Source organism: Vicugna pacos, chromosome 7, assembly GCF_048564905.1.
Source record: "Vicugna pacos chromosome 7, VicPac4, whole genome shotgun sequence".
NCBI classification, from domain to species: Eukaryota; Metazoa; Chordata; class Mammalia; order Artiodactyla; family Camelidae; genus Vicugna; species Vicugna pacos.
The window spans coordinates 14,547,902-14,567,944 of record NC_132993.1 but is presented as its reverse complement, the minus strand read 5'-3'; the positions used below and the strand labels follow the sequence as shown (position 1 = coordinate 14,567,944).

The 20,043-nt window shown below is 42.5% G+C and overlaps 1 protein-coding gene and 1 long non-coding RNA gene across 3 annotated transcripts in view; one reads left to right on the top strand and one right to left on the bottom strand.

The window, feature by feature from the left end:
* The window catches only part of LOC140697314 (uncharacterized), a 37,814-nt gene extending 19,331 nt beyond the window's left edge, over window positions 1-18,483 (top strand). Inside the window, exons 5-8 of the long non-coding RNA XR_012074233.1 lie at window positions 1,646-1,878; window positions 12,661-12,744; window positions 16,573-16,649; window positions 18,144-18,483. This is a non-coding gene — a long non-coding RNA (uncharacterized lncRNA). The remainder of the gene's footprint in view (window positions 1-1,645; window positions 1,879-12,660; window positions 12,745-16,572; window positions 16,650-18,143) is intronic.
* PTN (pleiotrophin) overlaps window positions 1-18,784 on the bottom strand; it is an 89,848-nt gene extending 71,064 nt beyond the window's left edge. Inside the window, exon 1 of one of the 2 annotated variants that reach the window (XM_006210014.4) lies at window positions 18,477-18,784. The gene's annotated coding sequence lies outside the window, so the exon portion shown is untranslated. The remainder of the gene's footprint in view (window positions 1-18,476) is intronic. The other variant, XM_006210013.4, reaches the window with a different exon arrangement.
* Between the last annotated feature and the right edge of the window lie 1,259 nt (window positions 18,785-20,043).

Below are 20,043 nucleotides of genomic sequence, written 5' to 3'. Positions count from 1 at the left end.
CAGTTTATATACTAAAATTTGAACCATGTTGTTGGGGAACTGGTGTTAATTAACTAAACTGTAGTAACCAAAGTTCATGCATGTTGGAACCATGCAAACACAACCAGCCTGTAATTGAAAATTTCATTTCTCTGCCAAACTTTCATATGACCCCTAACTACCTTTATGTCTGAGAGAAGCTACTTTAGAAACATGCAAAATTGGGTTTTTACCCTCGGAGTCATGTATTAAAAGTGGAGAGATTATACTTTCCTTAATGCCCTTCCCTGAGAAATAGACAGCTGTAGGATTTTGGCAATTGCACAGGTCACGGAAAACAAAATGTTGTAATTGTACAATTGTATATTTGTGTTAATTAGCCAGGATCAGAAATGCATAAATCAGTGGTTTCAAACTTCATTATGTGTTAGGTCCACTTAGATGGGTTATTAAAACACAGATTGCTGACCGCAGTCCCAGAGTTTCTGGTTTAGTAGGTTTGGGGCGGTACCTGAGAATTTGCCTTTCTAATGAGTTCCCAGGTGAAACTAATGCTGCAGATCAGGAACCACATTTTAAGAACCACCGACTTACACACAGAGGGTATTTCAGGGGGAGGTCGGAAAGGAACAGGAGACCAAAATCTGGCAAGAGCACAGACACTGAATCAAAGGTGAACAGCTTAGAGATCTTTTCTTTGAGGCCTCTTGTTTTACAATTAAGGGAGTAAGAGTCTGCAAGATTCAAATTATTTAATTCAAATACAAAGTTAACCAGTCTTAGAATCTAGTCTAAAACCCAGACTCTATTTCCAATGATTTCTGGAAGACAGCTAGCATCATAATAGACCTTATTCTCAATAGCTAGAAGGTGGAACTGTCACACACACACACACACACGTAACACACATACACAGGGAAAGAGTTTCTCAAACTTTGTGGCACATGAAATGGTCTGGTTAAAAATGAACATTCCTAATGGGGCACTTCTACATTGTAACTCCATGAGATTCAAGTGCAGGTGAACTGTTTTCTAGGAAAATGCTCTAGGATTGTGTAAGCCAATATTTTAAGGCACAGAATCTATACAGAAGAAAGAGGCACCTTCTTGGCGAAAGCTTGGTCAAGTCTCCTCCATTCTCGAAGCCGCCTTTTCCCTCATCTCTATAAGGCGTAAAGTTATTAACACTGATCTCATACAATTGGTCTGAGGATAAAATGAGATAAAATATATGAAAGCAATTTGCAAACAGTAAAATATTACATGGATGTTAGTTGTTAGCCTCATTATAGAGAAGCCGAAACAGGGTATGATTTTTCCTTAATATCAAGTGAAGAATCTGCAGATAAAAGATTCTTAGTTGCACCATAATAGGCTCATCCTGGCAGAAGATTACTTACTGGTCAAAGGAACCAGAAGAGGTAAAACCTACGTAAAACACAACAGTTCACTCTCACAGGCCCCAAATTACCTGGAACAGGATTTACAGACTAAATCCCAATCTGGAACAATAAAAAATATAATCTATCCTAGGCTCAGTGGCTTTCTTCGAAAACATCTTGTCTAATCTCCATCCCCAGGACATCTCCTGCCTCTTCTGACTCTTAAATGAATTGGGGATTGGAAACCAGTCAATTTTGACTTCCTGAGCTTTCTTTTCTTTTAGCCAAGCCGAAAGAAGAATTTTTAAGGAAGGAAAATGAAAATGATCCATGAACCTCGACTCTGCCCTCACCATGAAGGAGGATCCTGGAGCCTGAGAAGGAAAATACCAGAGAGGGAGAGAGGGTCTGCCTTCTCCCGCAGGGCGTGCGAAGAAGGAGGTGCTGACAGCAGGCAGAAAAGAAGCCGCTGTGTTCCAAACCCCCTCCCAGGACAGGAGCTCCTGCAACCAAGAAAGTAAGACACGTTTTGCCTTTAAGGGCCCAGCACTTGTTTTTCTCCACATATTTTAATCGATATTTGTTGAGCCTTCATCTGGCTTTCACAGTCATTCTGGTGTTGGGTTTCATGAGTAACTGCTTTTTTTTTTACTGACCGCAGAAGTAGTGACTCTCTACACCCATTCCTTCGAGCAAAGCAAAATCAGCATTTTCAGGGGAAGCTGGGCAGCTCAGTCTCGTGATCAGTGCACATGGAAAATGCAGTTACTCAAATCGCAGAAGCCAACTCACAGGCCAGCTGATCTCTTTTGGAAGACGTGGCTTCAGACCATTCCATGTGTATGGGAAATGCCAAGGCCTGATTACAGAATTTTCTTGAAAGCTGCTGCATCCAAGGAAACCTTACACTAAGGAGCAAAGTAATAAAATATATTCCCCAGAAAATAACACTGTTAACACGGGCTTACCTCATTCTAGCAAAAGTATGTTGCAAGATCTCCTGGGGAGGAAGGCATAGGAATGAGCCTGGGAAGCTGAGTTTAGGTGGGTACCTGGTCACCACCCACCCTTAATCTAGTGCCTGAGGCTCCTTCTAATGAAATGGCCTCCCAGACAATGAGGGCACCCTAAGTTCACAGACCTGAGAAGCCTGGGTCCAGCTCCTGCTCTGTTCTGAGGATACCCCTGTCCCTCCACAATTCCTTCAGGCCCAGAACACCCACCTCTTCCCCCACATCAGCTCCTTCCCTAGATCTCTTCTCTCAGTGGCACTGGAATTCTTTCAAACTGATCAACATCTCATTTTTCATTCATCCCACATGTTCCCACCTCCCATCCTAACATCTAAACTTCCAACCTAATGTCAGATAGCTTTTATTTTCCTTCATAGTGTCTCCAGAAAGGATTCCTTCTAAGTACCTAACTCTCCTAAGTACCTACTTTTGTCAAGGCATCAGAAATCCACCCATCCATTCATTCCTTCTTTCAGACAGTTGGTATCATGCAGAGCATCGGGCTAAGGGCTCTGCAGTTAAGTAGGAAGGAGACAGTCATTTAAAGTAGCTGCTATATGACAAGAATGAAGTCAGGATTCACACCTTTGCCTTTACCTAGAACTCTCATTTTCTCCCTTATCTTCTTCAGTCTTTAAACGCAAGCCAGGAGACACTTCCTCCTGGAAGCCTGCCCTGAATCCACTCCCAACTGAATTAGGTGTCTCTCCTACAGGCTTTCAAAATGCCTATCTAGATCATTGCACTGATTCGCTGTTTATGTGCCTGCCCTCCAACTAGACTGTGAGATTTGAAGTCAGAGACCATGTCTTATTCATCTCTGTACTTCCAGTACTTAACATAGACCCCAGTAGATTGTGTTCATTGCATATTTTTGAATGAGTGAATCAATGAATAAAGTAACTATAAAAGAAAAATCATAGAAAGTTGTGAAACAGAGTAAGAAGTATTCATTTTTAACTAGAGACGTAAAGACAATTTTCATGGAGGAGATGGCATTTAAGCAAAGCACTGGAGCGTGAACAGGATTTCCAGAATTTGAACAGATCAAGGGCTTGGGGGAGGGGTGGTACACAGAGGATTACTTTTTAAAACCTAACGGATTCTCTCCACCTCTAATCTGGTTACTTCTCTAAAAAACAATCTTTTTATACTCTACCAAAGTTTTTCGTTTTTTCTTCCTTGCTTGTGGAGAACCTTCACTGATGCCTTACTCTCCAACAGCAGAGAATCCAAGCAGGTCAGCTGGCACTTTAAAGGTCTTGCTATGATTACCCAACACTTTTTTCTAATCTAAACTTTCACTCCTTGGCCACCCACTGACTGCACAAATCAGGCCCATCTGCTTCTGACCCCCAGTACCTTGCTTTTTATCATCTCTGTGGCCTTCCTCTTTCTCCATCCCTCGCCTGGAATGCTTCCCAGCTGCATTCCTGCCATAGATATTACCACTCTGTCTTTGAAAACCTCACCCCATTTATGCAGCCTTCCTTCTCCCTCTGAATCAGAACACCTTCTTCCTCCAACCTCTTCCAACTTGTTTGAACCACTCTCTTACAGTTTTCTAACTATAAGTCTGCTTTGTCCCCCTTATGAGGACGCAAGTTAGCACGATGGATGGTGTCTGTGTGTAACATGCACAGTGTCTCAGACAATATTCCACTGATGAAATAAACCCTTGATAATTTAAGCACTCCTCTAAGGATGTATGAGGAGTCTTTACTTCAGGCAGACGTCTTATCACTCAGCTACCAGCAGACAAGGGTGCTTACTCTAGATATAAGATTTAATAAAAACTTCCTACTTTTCTTCTTTCATTGATAGAATTATAGTCATAGTTATTTTTGCCTCTTCCATACAGCAGAAGCCAGGACTTTTTTCAAATTGTGTGACTAGCCCCTTAAGATAGATGCATCCTTTTCACTGTTTCTACCCTTGCCCTTGAAATCATGGGGCTCCTTCCTGTTTTTCAGCCTTCCGGGCTTTACCCCTCGTCAGACCACATCAATACCAGTCTCACGATTAACCTTAATCGTGAAAGACATCTAGAGGGACAGAGGCTCAACACTTCCCGTAAAGGAGCGACTTCATCACACAACCGGCTACAGGGCACGGAGAACCCGTCACCTAACCTTTCCCAGCCTCTGTCCGTCTGTGCCCCACTGTTGGATGTCCAAGCTTGACAGTGAATGCTTTCCAATGGGAAACTGTAGCAGGATTTTTTTCCCATCCTTGGTCCCTATTGTATGTTCAGCTGCACTGGAGCTAGCTGCTAATCAAAGCCAGAGGCTCCCATACACAAACAAACACGGCATTGTGGCCTCCCCCAGGGCTGGAACGCAGCGATCCAACAAACAATTTAGTCAGGTGATAGTAGGCTGGAGAAACAGACAGAGCATCACCCAGACACCCTCCTGCCCACACTCCCTGCCCCCATCCCCTTTCCTTAGTACAAGCCATCAAACCATCAGGCCAGGCAAACTGACGGTGCTTGAGAAAACAATAGAGAATAAAACAATACACAATAATATGCAATCAAAGAGGTCTGGTCTGACAACAGGATTCTTTGTCCAAGAGAGTGTATCTTCCTGATCATAGTGAGGAAGAAATAAAATTCAGAGCATGAGAGCACATTCCTGGACACAGTTGAGGGGAGGGAACATAGAACCACAGAATCTTCAGATACTCCCTGGGCCCTGGTCACAGAACAGGGGCTGAAGGGAGAAGAGCATGATGTTTAAGAGCTTTGTGGTTAAATAGGTTTGGGCTACAACCTCAGTTCTCCCTCTTACTAGCTTGTGATCATGAGCAAGTTACTTAACCATTCTGAGACTCAGTTCTCTCATCTTTTAACTAAGAAACGAAATGGTCTTTGCCCCATGGGGTTGCTGGGAGCGCTTAACCCGGCGCTGACTTTTAAAGTCCTAGCACTGCACACATCATCTAAAAAGTACTTGTAACTACTTGTTGTTGTCAGTAATGTTGGTGAATTGTGCCCAGAAAGGAAAAAGGAGAGGAAATAATAAGAAAAGAAAGCAGGGTCTTCAGCTTCTGGAAGTAGCTGGTGATAGGGGATGAAGGCTCCCCTGTGGCCCTGGCAGTTCCTAGGAACAGAGCCTCAGGAGCACTGATAGGTCCTGAACTTTGACTTACTGCCATGTGTCCCCAGAGCATGTCAAGGGAAACCAGGGATGCCAATGGTCAGCATGAAGCCTGGATACAAGATGTCTTCACACAACAGCAGGAGCTGGGACCCTGGGTGTCTGCACACTGGAAATTGAAACATTCCTGAGTATGAAAGACGGAGCAGAAAAGAAAAGCTGGAGGTGCCAAAGGAAAATGATCACTCAAGCCACAATTTTCGGTTAGGGCAGCCAGTTAATATTAAATCTTGCCAGGGTTGGTGGAGGGAGTGTAGGAGAGAGAGGAAAGGGAATACAAACTAGGTGGAAGGTTATCCTCATTCTGTGCAACAGTTGACATGAATTGAGCACCTACTCTGTGCCAGTTGCTATTGGGGCAGTGGTAAAGTGAAATAAGAACTAGAAACAGTTGCCTAGCAGTATAGGACAGAACCACGAGATTCCGTGAGAGGATACAGAGCCACTGAATCTCAGAATTAATACAGTGGCTCCCTTTAAATACAAAAGGCCAACAACTCAAGATGGTTTAACAATTGACGTGTCTTCAGATGGAGACTGACTGACAAGTGGAAGTAATATCAGAAAGATGCTATCTTGAGGAATCTATTATTCCAAGATCTGCAGATTTGCTTTAGGAAACACCAGTGAACTTCCATGTCTTATCCTTTCTTGGATGTATTTTAAAAGTCCCTCAGTTGCACATAGCACTCCTCATTGGGTATCCCCTTATCCTCAGTAAGAGTCAGATTTATCCAATAAGCCACAGTCCCATAGTTTCTCCATTTCCACCCAAGGGGAGAATTTTGTTCCTTGCGCCTTAAAGCCTTACTAATTGGTCTGCACTCAACTGTCACATTTCTCACCTCTTCCTCTTCAGGGGTTCCTGGCCTCCCTGCGGGTCTAAAGGACACTCTAATTTCACCGCAGCATTATGACTCATAGTAGATACAAATATTTGAACACTCTCAAGAGACAATGTGTGATTTTGCTTAAATTCCATGAAGAATAGTGATAAGCAATCCCACGTAACACTAGATGAGTTATGAAACCTATTCCCTTTTGAGGAAAACAGCCCCTAATATTTAGGCTGATATTCCTCACCAAAGAAACATTACCACCTTAAGAAGAATAATCACACCTTCCTCTGTTCTATACTTATTTCCAATTGTCGCCTAGGTTCTAATAGATGATAAAAAAAATGTGGCTACACCTTGATATAGACTTGGAAGTCAGATAATGAAGGGGTCAATCTGAGATGGGAAGAAGACAAGGAAATAATATTTGTTCTTCAAAATAAAATTAAACAATTGTGAACACAAATGCCCAAGCTTAAACTTTTTCCCGATTTCAACAAGGTACTCAGTGCTGCACGTTAGAGCTGGTAAATTGAAGTCAGGGTAGAAAATGAATCCAGGAAGCCAAGCAGTGTGTGCGTGCAGCTAAGCCCTGGGCCTGCAGGGACCCTGCTGTGCTCCAGCCCTTGACTGGGAGCCTCTCAGTCTCTGCCTCGATCTCCTTTCATGATCCCCCAGCAAGAGTGGGGAAGACGTGGACGGTAGCAGCGGGGCAGAGCGTGGGCAGCTTTCCGGAGAGCTTGTGCAGACTGTCCAGCTCACCAGCCTGCATCCAGGGCTGCTCAGGTCCTATCCGAGGCAGGAACTCTTCACTAGAACAACTGATAATGTTTTGTCTTCAGTACTTCCCCTGACAGGAGCAAGAGGGGATGGCTACTTCCCGTCCTAGACTGACCTCACAGCATTATGACACCAAGAGGCATCTAGAGCTTAGGAGATTTAGATCAAACAAGACAGATCCACTGGAGAGACACCTCCAAACGATCCCCACCAGAGCCAGATGGGCCCGAAGGACCCAAAGGTCGTTGTCCAGCAGTTCATCCAGAGTGGAGGAAAGCTCAGCACTGTGTGATGGTTTCTGTGAAGGCTGGAGTTCCTCTCTCCAAGCACAGGGCTTCTGACTGTCAGATTTTTGGATGTTTTTCCCTGAGGTCTCAGTTCAAGTCCATTCCAATTTCTTTTGTCTTCTTGGTTCTGTTGCCTTTGAAGTTAACTGCTCTCACTTTAACCTCTTGCATGAGAACATCACTGGATGAGACACTGGAAACCCACAGAGTTAGCTTGCTTTTAGGAAATGTGGATCTATTCAGAGAGAAATTGGTAGAAATCCACCACTATCCATTTATTCCCACTGAATTGCTTTTGATCTATTTCCCCAAACCAAACTCATTTATGACAGCCTTGAAGTTCATCTTCAAATCCCCAGATATCATATATCAGAGGGCAAACTCTGTGATCCCTAACCATCAGACTAAAACTGCTATTTTAAAAGGCTGGAAATCATTTCAGGCTCAAGTTGGTGGGAATCCCAACACTGGCACAGACAATAAAAGCGTTTAATTTTCACCCTCCTCTACAAACAAGAATGCGGTTGACAAACCCAAATTTGATCTGATTCACTTTAAACTAGAGCCAATCTGTACACCAGTCATTCCAAATAATAATAGAGCAAATAAATAATGCCCCTAAAGGGCGCCAAGCCCTGGAGTGACATGCATCAAAGAGGTCTCTGTCCTTGCAGCTGACCCACCTGCAGTGCATCAGCGCCACTCCTCCTAGCCCAGAGCAGCTCAGTTCACCAGGCTCCTGGGACTAGCTAAGGGGCTTAGATTGGACTTGGGCGGGATCAGACAGCTGTGCTTCCCTGGGGAGACCTCTGCCCCTGGATATGGATCTGGAAGGGTCCTCCAGGTGAAGAATGGAAGATAATGTTTACTCAGCTTGACCTTTCATTGGCACACATTTAGTTCCCTGGGATTATTTGTTCTCATCTAAACAGCACATCCTTTACTGGGAGAAAGATTATTTTTTGTTTGCTTAATAGGATTATGTTTGCATGCTTATATTCTTCTATTTCCAACTTTTTAATAAGAGTCCATATTAATTTACTAAGGTTTTATGATTTAAATTTACCCAAGTCAAGCTAAATAAACAGAATTTCCATCTTAATGGGCCCATGTAGTAGAAACAAATACACATGTTAATGTGTGTGAAGCTATAAAAATGTAGCATGCATCAGTTATAATGTTGATTCTAAAAGCAAGTCACATAATTATTCATGCATCTACTTTAAAAAGTTAAATCAGAAAAATTATGAAAGTATGTCAGAGTTTCAATAGTGGTGTCCATTTTGAGCAGGATTCTATGCCAGTTTTTTCCTTCTTTATAATTTTAAAAGTTTGTATATCCGGTACCATAGACACATTTTTCTAGAATGAGAAGAAATAATGTGTTTCTTCAGGTATACATTTGTGTTTTCCTAATAACAAAAATAATAATGAAAAAACTCTTTTTACTATTTTTCACATCATTAAAATTAATTAATCCTTTCACAAGTTTCAACTGCATTGAGCTATATTTAAGATTCTGCTTTTGGCCAAAGACATTGAATTTAATAGTTAAATATATATTGTAAACAAGAAAAAAGGATGCGAAGAAAGGCTTTATTTTATTGTTTCAAAATGTAAGCACCTACACAAGTTAAAATAACCTCATAAACTCCCTGCTTTCTTTCCTATAGCAGCTTCAGACTTCCTCATTGATTGCCTTGGGTCACATATAAAGAAATACATTGTACACATAAGGCAACATTTTTTTGTACAAAATAGTTTTTTGAAGAACTAAATTAACACTTGCCTAAGATTCTTCAAAGCTGCATGGTATTTTTTAAGCCAAAGATTCAACTTCTGGCTTAACAGGGACACCCCATCTGGCTAGCTGGCAGATGCCCAGTGGAAGGCTTCTGGTGTTCGAATGCTCAGAAAGGAAGACCACTATATGTTAAAGCCTTAGAGACAATTCTTCGCTATTGGGAGCCATAATCCCATGGCCAAGTTTAGGAAAGGCCATATTATGAGCAAGTAAGGAAGGCCATAATGAAAACATTATTTTGAAGTTTTATATGGTCACCATTTGTTTTATCCTGAGTGAAAGCTTTCTCTGTTATCTGAGATTGTTACCAAGATATGTTCCTTGTTGATTAAATCTGGGCTGCAAGGCAAAGTCCTTGGCTCCTTCCCTGGGCAGCCTAGTGTCTCCCAGGAAGTCACATAGACGGATGGTCCCTGCTCTGCTTCCCTTACAGTATGTAGGGGGACAGTCCAAGGGAGAAACAGGTGTTCAAATCTTAAAGTAAAGAGAGTACGGCTAGAGGGGGAGAGTATAGCTCAGTGGCAGAGCGCATGCTTAGCATGCACGAGGTCCTGGGTTCAATCCCCAGTACCTCTGTTTAAATAAATAAATAAATAAACCTAATTACCTGCCTCCCCCAAAAAAGAAAAAAAAATGAAGGAAAAAAAAAAAGAAGAGAGTACTCTAGCATGAAGAAAACATACTATGTTACATCCTTCTAGTAAGAATGAAATTTCCTAAACACTTCCTATTAGCTTTTAAGGCAAGTTACAAAGGCAGCGTCTGGCTCACTCACACCCTCTCAGGGAAAGGCTCCAGCAGAAGTGCTGGTAAAGAAGCCCGAGTACACCCCTAACAAGGGCCTTGTATTCTTAAGGGGCTTCAGTCAAGTCAACAGCAATTCAGATGGTGACTGCAAATTTCTTCCAGAGATAATAACACATTGTAGATATGATGTGGACATGTGGTCAGCTTTTGCATGCGGCAAGAAGCGTTACTGCCAGTGACCCTCACTGTTTGTATTAAGCTACGGATGTCATGATTAGAGAGTTCTCATTCCTCTCCTATTCTCCCAAGTTTATCGAACTAAATGCTAGTGGCTGGCCACTCAAAGTGAGGTCCCCAGGCCAGCAGCTGCTCACCAAGGAGCCCATTAGAAAGGCAGACTCTGAGAGTCAGCCAGAGACCTGCTGAATCAGAATCTACATTTTGCAAGACCTCTAGGTGACTGATAGGCACAATGAGGTGAGAGAAGCATAGGTTAGGTATAAAGTGTTGTTAATTAGTCATAAAAACCTAAATTTACTGAGAGTAACTGACTGAAGTTTTTGGTATGTACCCTTTATAACTCTTAGGAAGTATAATAACATAATATTTAATGAAACAATTCATTACCACTTTAGCCTTTTTTTAAAATTGTCCAGTCACTTTTTTTCACTCTGACTTAGATTTCCTTTTCTTCGCACCTGTCACACATCTTTCCTCCTACTCATTTCATCTGGTCAAACTTACCTTCCAGCATCTTAGGCAACCTCTAGGTGTGCTGAGAAAATGACGGTGACAAGCCGCAGAATTGGGGAAAGAGACAGGCAGAACTGGCCCCCCTGATTTTATTAATAGTAGCTCATGTTTAGTGTAACAGTTTGCAGTTTATAAACACTGTATTGTCACAATGTACCTTTAGCACCAGCCCGTGAGGTAGGCAAGGCGTGTATCATCACCACCATTATCATCATCACCATCATTGCCATCTCACAGCTGGAAAACCTGGGGTTTCAGGAGATATAGTGACAGACTCGGCATAAGGCAGAGCTGCAATGAGATAAACTCAGGCTCCTGATTCCAAACCTGGACCCATTCCTCTAAACTGATGGCTTCGTGGTGGCCGCAGGACCAGGGAGGACATGGCTATGAGCATCACCAGCATCAGCAATGAGGCAAGTCCCACCTTGGACTAGATGCAAAGTGCCCTTGGATGCAAAGTGCTCTCCTAGACACCACAGGAAAGGCCAAGGTCAGCAGGCTGCTTTGGGGAGCTTACATGTCAAATTCCCGGAGACTTGAGCATGATCACATGCTCTGTGTGTTTCTTTTCAGGAGCGGTTTGGGATCTGGTTTAGAGAGCACTATCTGAGAGCATAGAGGGGAGACTCACTTCAAGAAGCAGAAGATGTTTCCTAGGTTTCTGCTTGTCTCTTTGATAGAGAACGGAGCGGAGCACGAGAAATGAAAGTAGTAGGGGAGGGAGAGCGCGGGTAGACTTTCATGGGGTGCTGCATTGTCACTGTCCTCTCAGACACTCCCTGGCAATCAGATTCTGGGTTCAGTCCTTCACACTTGCTTTCTAGATTAATACTCATGTCAATCCTGGGAGGTAAGTATTAGTGCCCTCAGTTTAGGGATAAGGAAACTGAAGCAAGAAAGACCATGATATTTGCTAATGGTCACACAGCTACTGAGAAGTGTGGCTGTGGTTTATACCTTGATTTCTTTCACCTCAGAGCTCAAATATTGGAGTGTTAGAGCTAATGCTTCTAATACGTCACCTGCATCCAGGTGGCCTGTCACGTGTCCAGGTTCCTTGATTCCACGTCTCAAATCAGAATCTCTGGAGATGGGCCCTAAGCATCTGGATGCTAAGACATGACTCTAGTTATTCTGATCAAGACTGAAGATGGGAAACCACTACCCTGGGGTTTGGCCACTCACTGTACATACATAGAGTTTAAGTTTGATGAGAGAGGCAACTGAAAAATAAAATTAATCAGCCAAGGAAGAGATGGCATTATATTATAGAGGAGAAAAAAATACCCAAACTATGAAATTTAAGATCTCTGTTTTAATTCCTGCATAGCATTCAATGGGGTCATCTTAACCTCTTTAAATCTGTGTCCTTATCAATTAAAAAAAATCCAACTCAGCCTACCTAAGTAGAATTGTTATGAAAATATGCTGAGAAAATAAATGTTATTAGTTCTGAAAAGCAAAGGCATATAGCCACATTGAAGTTCTGATGAAAATCATGTTCCAAGTGCTCATGGCTCTGAATAACAGTTTGTTAAAGAGGAGGAAAGGTTCCTCTCTTCATTACGAAGGCAGTCATGAGTCAGAGAACATGCAAGGCTGGGGGTCTGAAAATGAACAAGGTGAAATCTGACCAGGAAGACACTCCAGAGAACTGGGAGGCCTGTATGATGTTTGCAATAAAGGAGGTAAAGAAAAGAGAGGAGAGGCTTCTTCCTGAGGTTCAAGTTTGAGCATGGGGTGCTTGGGTTTAAACAAGATATTGGTGCCAGGTGATGTTTAAGGGGACTGAGTAGAGAAGACAGTCAAGGTCACTGGAGCACGAGGAGCAGAGAGAATGGTATTCAGAGTCATTTACTTATTTTTTCACTCATTCACCGGACATTAATTGGGCATTTCAATGGTCTTATTCTAGATATTCCAGAGTTCTGGAGATGAATGAGAGCGCCCCTGCCTTCAAGGGCTGCATGTTGGGAGTGGAGTGGAGCTGGTGGTAACGGTGAGTAATTGCAAGAGGTAAAAGATGTGGGCTTCCAGTGTTAACGCTGCCGGGAAAGGAGCTGAAGCCACTGGAGGGATGAGGGAGGAGCTGGGAAGAAAAGAGGCGGGGAGAATTAGAGCGCCAGCTAAAGGGAGGCTGTGCCCGGGAAAGCCCTCCCTCGGCGCTTCTAATCTCAGACTCATGCACAGTTTCACCCAAGTTCCACAGCTGACGTTAGAGGATTTGCCCTCTTACCCTCCATGTCTACAGTTTCACTGAAGGACAGTCATCTCATAACTCATGTAAATTTTCTTGAGAAGAACATCTAGGGCAAGGTGTCATGCCTTTAAAATTATATTTATTCTAAGTAGCTCACACTGAGTTTTTAAGATGTCACTTTCAATCATTTTTTTCTGCTCTATTACATAGCAAATGTGAAATGATTCTACGAAGGAATTGAGAGTTCAATTTCTCTCCCAAATTAAACAACAGTAAAGAAACAAAGACAGTGATGCTTTAGAAATAAATACTACTTTCTCCATTTAGCCTTTTATGAATTACGTTCCTTTCTGTCATAATTTTTTTTTCTTTTTGTGGCTAGAACTGCTTAAGACAAAAATCTTGTACATACACACCTTACTCTGTGTTGTAAGTTGTGTTTCAACCTAATTACTCACATATACATTGAGGAGACCAAAAGCTGCTTGGAGACATGTATTTATCTTTGTATCTCCTATCACAACACCTGACATCTAACTGGGCAGCCAACATCGGTAGAAGTCCATCTGGGATAAGAATAAAAAAGCGAGAAGCCCTTTACTGCAATCTCCTCCCCCCAGTAAGGCTGTACTCAAATCATTCCCTTCAGTGTTGGTTCAAAAACGGTTTAAAATGTGAGACTAAAACTCAATAGCAAATGGAGAGATTTGAGAGTTTCCTCAATTAAAATTGGAGGAGGAACTCAAAGAAGAGCCATGATCAATATTGAAGCATTTGGAGAGGGGGGAGGGGAAGAGAAGGCGAGGGAGAGATGTGGGAGGGAGAGGGAAAGAATTGAAATATTTGGAAATGAATGTCCACATTTGCAAGTTGAGGGGGAAAATGGTGAGAAGAGTGGGCAAAGAAGTTGGACAAAAATTGAGATAATCTCAGGGAGGTTACATTTAAAGATAATTATAAGAAGGCAGTGTTAGCGGGCAATGCTGCTTCATCGCAAAGAAAAGGCAGAATGACGAGAAGCCACTGGTCTGATGAAGTAAACTGTGACTTCTAAGGTGTTTCTTCCAGCGATGGTTGGGAGCATCATGGATCTTCATTGTCTGAGAGCTCTTTTAAGTGAATTTCTAGCAAAGGATTTCACAAGTTAGCACCATTCACACATGCAAAGTGCTTGGAATTGTAAACCTGTGAGCCCTAGGGAAAAAGGAAACTGTGTTGTGTTTCTCATCTGTTCTACATTGTCCAGGACGGCACTGGGCATCTGGCCTACACAGAACAAATACCATTTACTGTTGTTTGGTTGACTTGCCACAATGGCAAGAAACACTGATCGCTGAGGTAGGACCTGGGAGGGTGAGATGAAGATGAGAAATCCAGCCCCACTCCTCACTGAAGATGAGCAGCTGAGTGGAGAGTGATGATGGAAGTGACCGTAGTACCCTAGTGATGGAAGAGTAAGCTGATCCTCTGACTCGGGTCTGAGTCAAAAAGGAAAAATGAGTACATTGGCCCTGAGAATAGATTTGAGGGAATCAGGTCAGAAAACTGAAAATTTCAGCTTGCAAGGTCCAGCCTTCCATACATTCCAAGTTGTGGCTAAACATTTCTGATACATATGTCCTGGTGTACATGCCATCACAGGTGGGGGAAAGGAACTGGGCAGGACATTATGGGACTTGTTGGATGGGAAACAATGGCAACTGGATCAATAAAAGGGAAAAATGAAAGCAAGAGGAGGAAATAGGTAAGCATTAGAGTTGGAACCAGTGGGAATAAAAGGTGAGAGAAACAATGCTATTTGTGCCTTAAAATGATGTTTTTTTCTTGTTATTATTTTTGTTTTGGGGTGGGGGTAATTAGGCTTATTTATTCATTTATTCATTATTTTATTTAATTTAATGGAGGTACCAGGGATTGAACCCAGGACCTTGTGCATGCTAAGCACGCACTCTACCACTGAGCTAGGTATACCCTCCTCACTGACGTTTTGCTTTTTTACTAACACAGTTCTTAGAATTAAGAGCCCAAGTGTCAGTTACTATGATACTTCTTTCACTAAGTATGAAGTTTAAGAATCTAAGAATTCTGCTTTTAGGAAACTCATTATGATGATTTTTTATTTGAAATGTTACTTTATCTAAACCTACTGTAAAGAAATGGCTCCAAAATAAAGCCCAGCAGAAGAAATTAAATGATTAAAAAGTATCTCAAGCATGAGCTATTCACTGTATTCCCTGCCTACCTTGAAGAAATAGGGCTTTGTGTTGAATATGATCTACATAATCAAATCTACAGTATTACCATAATTATAATGCCATCTGATAATGTTACATTATAGTTATCCTTTTAAACCACAGAAATCTTAGCTTCTCATTTACCAAATACTAAAATAGAGAGGAACAAAAGGCTTATTATATTGACAATCTAGAGATCGTATGACACCTGGAAAACTATGCCACATACAAGCCTGGCATGAAATGCATGGAAAAATGGCCCAGTGGATGGAAACTTGGATTGGCCATAAACATCAGGAATGGAGAACAACTTTCCAGCGTGAGGCCATGGCCCGAATTCCACTCAAGCCAACTGACTCTGGATGGAAAAAAGCAGACCCAGCTCGTAAAGAGAAGCCCCGTATCTGAATATTATTTTACCCTAGGGCAGTGACGTGGTCTCGTGCCAAGAGGAAACAAAAGGTCTCTGGTTATTCATCAGAACTGCAACCAGAAGAGGCAACACTGCTCACTTAGAGAAGCTCCGCTCAGCGTCCAACCGTGGGGACGAGGGTGGTTGACGAGCCCTGACTCACGTGATGCTTCAGGGTAAACCAATGACCCTTTAAACCGGACTGCCGTGCACTCAGGGCTAAACATGCTTGCTCCCTGATCACCCTGGGTGGTTAGTTTGGGCATTACCTTTAGGAAGGAAGTCAAGGACAACTCCCCTTTTCACTCTGTCACCATGTTAAAAAAGTGTAAGCATTTGGAGAACTGGAATTTACAATCTGAATTCTAACTACTGGCCCTCAATCTACCACTAACTCATACACCATTTTGAACATGTCAACCAAACTTAGTCTGCTGAGAAAATTTTGAATAGTAACAAAACACCACACGGCAAACAGAAATAGGACCAAGATTCATGTGAGAATGTCATTTAAATGAGAAAGCGAGAGTAGCTCAAAAGGAAAAAGCTATTTAAATTCAAAAGATTTAACTTCCAAGATTGATTTTATTGGCAAAAGTGGTTACACTCTTTGGGCACCTTATTTCTCTCAAGTAATTTCCAATGATCACGTTCTGTGAAAATTCAAACCAGGGCACTAGCTTTACTAGAGTAAGAACATCAAAAATGTTCGTTAAAAAAATATAGTTCGGCTGCATATTGCTGTATGTGAAGACCAAGTGAGGTACGTGGAAAATGTCAATAAATTAGTAAATTTATTATTCCCAATATCATGAAAAGAGATCTAGGAAACCATAGAATTATGCATTATATACATAATATATTGTACTACCTATATTCTTAAATATATGATATTATCTCATTCTCTATGATACCCTATTGAAAAGTCAGGTAATAAAAAGTCACATATTAACAGTAGTTTCTTTTCTCTCACAACTCTAGCTTTGAAAATATAACACATCTTTACCCACAAGCAAACAGCCGGAACACAGCACTTAATGCGTTACATTTGGCTTCAGGTGGGTGTTCCTTAGACCTTTTGCTAAACGAGGAAGAAAAAAAAAAGTCCTACAAGGGGCCTGGGATGAGTAGGAGAGGAAAGATCACCTTCTACAGATTCAAAGTACAATTAGAAAATTCAAAGCACCGAAGTTTCTCAAAGCACGAAGTAATGGCATTAGGGCTTTTTTTTTTAAATAAAATAATTTTTTAAAAAGCTCATCCTCTAACTTAAATAAGAAAGCATAAATATTGCCACCTCTGAAATAACTCATGTCCCAAAGGAAAAAAGATAATATCCACTCTAATTTCCTTTGAATTTAACTGGAATATATATTTTTTTAAATGATTTGCTCTTTAGAGTACATAACTTACTTAAAAAGGAATATAATGAAGATGGAAAATACAAGCTTTATTTTCTATGCTGGAAACACCTCTTTTGTTTCACTACCATTACCTTTCAATGTTCCTAGATACCAGTTCATCCCCAGATGACCCGGGGGCTAAAACGGGCTCTACTGTTTCATCAACTCCACGTTGGTCTGAGATCATGAAATTCCTTCATTATGTTATTAGTTCAAAAGCTCTCCTTCAGGGTTCCTGGATCTCCTCCCAAGCCCTTTTCTCCAACACACACACACACACACACACACACACACACACACACAAATACACAGACACACACACACACCCACACACATACATCTTTCTCAGTTTCTCAAGCTGTTAAAGCAAAATGCCTAAATAACCCTCAAGATAAAGATGAAAGATGTTGAAGGACTGGAACTTTGATTTCTCTCAAATTGTTCATTCTCCCTGCTCGTGGCCAACCCTCTCCCCACATGCCACTCCTATTTTTTTCAGCATATGCCCGAAACTTATAAAGCAGCTGTTAACAGAGGTAAGGGAGAGAGAACAATGGAGTGTATATAAACTTAGTGTGTGTTCTTGTGTTTGTGTGTGTATATTATGTTAAGCAAAAAGGTGTGTATGTGTGTCTGTGTGTGTATGTGTGTGGTGAGAGAGGAAGTTTTTGTTCTGTGTGTTAAGTAGGGAAGAGAAGGAATTGAATACATTCCTCCCTTTAAAAATATTTTAACTTATTAGAAACATCAACTCAAAAACCAGTATCTAGCAGATTAGTAATAAATATAGCCCAGCTTTGTGTGAGTGAAATTAAAAGTTCAAGTGCCTCTGTATAGGGAAGTTATGAAAATGACCGTCCAAATGAGAAATGGGATTCAAACTGTGTTTTTTAAACTTTGGACGTAACCATTTCTAGAACCACTCCTGGGCTGGAAGGCAGAACAAGGAACACCAGATGCCCTGCGAGGGATGCTCAGTGTCAGCAGTCGCTGGGAGGAACAAGCCCCTTCTTGGTACCTTGAAATGCCGGCTAAGACACAGCAGCGGCAAGCCCTGGGGCAATCCGGGATGCGGAGGAAGGATGGAAAATGAGCCCTGCTTGCTCAGGCTGCCTTACTTTCTCTCTCTTCTCTCCCTTCTCTCCCCAGCCATGGACACACCTACCAACTCAGGTTTGACAAAGAGCAAAACCCCTGCACGTTCTCCACCTGGAAGCAAGAACACAGTCCAAATGCACTCATAACATCACAAAATCTTCTTTCCTTCCACCCATCTAAGGGCACCCTGACTATCCTGACCTGACTCCCCCAAAATATGCCTCTGGAGTAAATCCGTTTTGAAAGCAGCCCTACCAGCAAAGACAGCAGCAGCCTCTCCCACTCGTACCACGATCATCCGCTGGCACCCAGAAAAGGGACAGAGGATGCAGGGAAAGTCGACTGGGGACACCTCGGAGGAATCGTGCCTTGCCTTTCACTTACTTCAAGTTGCAAATGTGCCGTGGGCGCTCAGGCTGCCTTTGTTGATTGGGGCGAGGTTTTCTGCCCGGAGTCCAGGTACCCGAGTTGCTGCTGCCCGAGGCGGAGGCTGCTCCCTCCGTCCCTGCGCGGTGACTGGCTGGTCTCTTTCTTCCCCTCTCTCCACTTTGGATTTTCCTCTGCTCTGCGGCTCCCTTGGCGGGATTTTCGGACTGCAAGGCGGGGAACCTGATCCTGCCTGGGACTCAAGCACGCCCTGACTGGGAGGGAACGGAAGGGAAATGGAGACTGGGAGGGATGAGGGGAGCGGGCAGGGAGAGGACGCGGGCTGGCGAGGGGGGAGCGCGCCCTTCCCTCGCGAGCTGATTGGGAAGCTTATTAGAAGCTGGATTCTCCGGGGGCGGTCTCTCCCCACCCGAGCCAGCACGTGGATTCGAACCCAGAGGCCAGAGGAGGAAACACTGTTCCGTTTCTAGCAGAGACTGAAGCAATATAGATTTCTTTTCCAAACTTTGTGCACGACCTGTTCATTAGGTGAGTACACACCCCAGTTTATCTTGTGGGACATCTGAAATGGACAACTGATGGTATTTTAGGCTACAATTTTGGCCCCAGGTGATTTTTCAATGATATTCAGGGTAATAAATCACTGTCTTCAAAAAATCAGGCATTTGTCCCTACCCCCAAACGCCCTCCCTCCGGCCCAGCACCAGTCACTTCGGCTGTCAGTCTCTTCCCACCTGCGCGTCACAAAATGTACAAAGGACTTTTTTGCACTTGTCACAGAGAGTGACAGCCGTCTCAAAGTTCCCAATTAAATACTACTTTCCTTTAGGGGGTTCTTTCCTTTTCTGGCTTCCTTGGTAACTTTAGTGACCTAGTTCGTGACACGCCTTTGACACGCAAGAATTTAGGAGATTAATCAACGTAGCTCAATCTCCGAGGTTTGTAAAACACAAAAGCTGGGCTTCCGTGGCTTTCTGGAATTTCCCTCTTGTTCAAATGAGGAAAGAAGCTAAGGCAATATACCTAGGATTGTTTACATAACACATAGGTGAATATTTGTGATATAGATGAGATAAAATTATTAGGTAAGATGATTAAGTTTAAAATAAGCTAACCTAAACATTCTTGGAAAGAAAAATTTGAGATTCTTCTCCGCTCAGCAATTCTTTCGTGCTCCTGGTCTTGCTCCTTTTCCTTCCTTTCAGCTCATCATTTGATGGCATCCACACCAGATGTGGCTGCAAAATGTAACTTCCATTTCTGTAGTTCTTAGGTTACATCCTTTCAATTCAATTTGATAAATATCTATTATGTGCCTTCTATAACCCTTAAAATTTATATTTACTTTGAACTCTACCTAACCCCCCCAAATAAGAAACATTGTTTGTGGAAAGTAGTTCTTAGGGACTCTGGGCTCTTAGACTGACTGCCACGTGGACAAGTGCACCATGAAGGGGCTGGTGGGGACAAAGAGGTGTCTCTACAAGCAGAGCGTTTAATAGATCCATCCATCAATTTTTTCAAAAGAAGAGGCATCAGAAACTCACTTAGACACCTCCAGCCC